Source organism: Scylla paramamosain, chromosome 1 (genome assembly GCF_035594125.1).
Source record: "Scylla paramamosain isolate STU-SP2022 chromosome 1, ASM3559412v1, whole genome shotgun sequence".
NCBI lineage: Eukaryota > Metazoa > Arthropoda > Malacostraca > Decapoda > Portunidae > Scylla > Scylla paramamosain.
This window is the reverse complement of record NC_087151.1, coordinates 10,932,501-10,935,000: the sequence shown is the minus strand read 5'-3', so window position 1 is coordinate 10,935,000 and position 2,500 is coordinate 10,932,501. Positions and strand designations below refer to the sequence as shown.

Sequence of the window (2,500 nt, the reverse complement as noted above, 5' to 3'; positions counted from 1 at the left end):
TCCTCTTCCACACCTACACCTGCACCTTCAACACCATGCATCTCCTCAAAAGCCGCGTGGTGGGTCAGAACAGAGTTTAGTAACTATTGTTCACTCCAACCGAGCCAATTTACATCATGCCACATCTTAAACTCACCGCACTCACTTCTACTACCTTTTGCCTTTCCCTTAATCTAAACCCTCCTTGTCTGGTGACCTGGTGACCTTTCTGCAAAATCTGATGACTGACGCGTGGGAGATCAGAGGACTTAGGTACAGTGGGAGAGAGTGCTGCAGGTTACTCACCATGGCAACTGATCTGAAGCTATTGTTACTATCTCAGTGTTAATCTCTGTCTCCTTGGATACTAAAAGTCGAGAGAGGATGAGATAAGTGAGCGGAGATAATGGTGCAGAGAAATGAAAGATGACAGACATTTTTTGTTTTTTCCTGAATGAATTCGTTTTTTTCTCATTCTTATTTTAGATGACAAAAGTATAGAGGCGGTATAAAAAAAGAGTGAAAAGAAGAACAGGAATGGATGAAAAAAAGAGTAAAGTAAAATTAGAGATATATAAAGGATATCTACAAAATAAATAAAGTAGAAAAATTCAAAGTACGAAAGTAAAAAAAGCTATATAAAACTAGAGAAATGAAAAGTAGAGGTAAAAAAAACAAACAAACAAACAAAAAACAGAGAAAGTAAAAGGACGTAAAACTGCAGCAACAAAGTAGAAAAAGAACAGCAAAAGAAAACATAAGTAAAATAAAAAGAAATACATGTTAGAATAGCACACCAAAAATAATACAGAGAAGTAAGAGTAAAGAAAGACAAAAAAAAAAAAAAAAAAAAAAAATTACCGGAGAAGCAATAATAAATAGCACTCCTACATCCACTGTCTTCCTACACCACACCCACTAAATCCACTAATAAAAGTCCTGTACTGGCTTGGTGTGTGATAACCAAGTGGTAATAATTCGCCCTCATAAGGTCTTCTATAATTCACTGACATCATTACCTTCATACTCAGTCTGACGGAACAGAATGGGAATGGAGACACACATTCATAAAAGCCATTTGTATTAATATTCATGTTTTCGTTTTCTGTCAGTGTTTCGCGTAGAGTGATGCTTTATATACATTTTATGAGTAACTTTATAAATTCATGAGTGTGAGGCAGAGGTGAAGACAGGGGACATTACAGGACTAACTTAACCAGTTCTATGAAGACAAGAAACAAAAGCAGAGAAAAGTTGCTTATCTGTTAATTACTGCATTCGTGAACTACGGACTCATATGAAAAAAAGGGAGAGTCTGAAGAGTATCTAAAACCTTTCATGAAAAATAAATAAAGAATAAAACGAAATAAAATGTAAAAATAAATGAAATATATAAAAAAGAAAATCTTCTGTGTAATCCACAATATAATTGAAAATAATATATAAATATTAATTGGGGAAAGAAACTAGTAACCTACTACATTTTTTAACACACACACACACACACACACACACACACACACACACACACTAATAAAAAATAAATAAGTAAAATAAAATAAATAAATAGAAAATAAATAAATAATATCTTAACAGTAAAAAGAAATAAAAAATTAAGAGCACCTTACCCTACTCATGAGTACAAAATAAGAAGACAAAAAAAAAAAAAAAAAAAAAAAAAAAAAAAAAAAAAAAACAAGGAAGTCTTCATAAGGAACTTGGGAAAAAAAAAAAAAAGACGACGGGAAAAAAAGACACCCATATCTCAAACAGCAGCCGGGAATCGAACCCCCCGCCCCTCCCACGAGAGCCGCACCGACCGTGGTAATTAAGTAAGCGAGCTAGCCACTTAGCCATGCGAGAAGAGGGGGGGGGGGGGTGGAGGAAGGGAATTATTACGGAATGAATTATACCCGTCTGAATTACACACGAGCAGCTAATTTTGGGACCGCGGCGGATTTTCTGAGTGACGTGTGGGCAAAAAGGCTAGAAAAAAAAAAGTGGTGGTGGTGGTTGATGTGGTAGTGTTAATTTCTCTTTGCGAATACTAAGTGCAATTTCTCTCTCTCTCTCTCTCTCTCTCTCTCTCTCTCTCTCTCTCTCTCTCTCTCTCTCTCTCTCTCTCTCTCTCTCTCTCTCTCTCTCTCTCTCTTCTCGCGTCTTGGGGGTGAGAGTGAATGGTGCTTTTAAAGAGAGTGTGAGAGAGTTTAAAGACCTTCTTCCTCTATGACCCTGATGATGAGGAGGTGGAGGAGGAGGAGGAGGAGGAGGAGGAGGAGGAGGAGGAGGAGGAGGAGGAGGAGGAGGAGGAGGAGGAGGAGGAGGAGGAGGAGGAGGAGGAAACAAATCTTGAAGGACGAAGGATTGAAAAAAGATGAAACGGTGGAGAGAGTGGTCAGTGAGAGAGAGAGAGAGAGAGAGAGAGAGAGAGAGAGAGAGAGAGAGAGAGAGAGAGAGAGAGAGAGAGAGAGAGAGAGAGAGAGAGAGAGAGAGAGAGAGAGAGAGAGAGAGAGAGAGAGAG

The 2,500-nt window shown here is 38.2% G+C and overlaps 1 long non-coding RNA gene across 1 annotated transcript in view; it reads right to left on the bottom strand.

Annotated features, from left to right (window-relative positions):
* LOC135100552 (uncharacterized) overlaps window positions 1-2,500 on the bottom strand; it is a 234,695-nt gene that overhangs the window by 214,182 nt on the left and 18,013 nt on the right. The gene's annotated exons all lie outside the window — the stretch shown is intronic.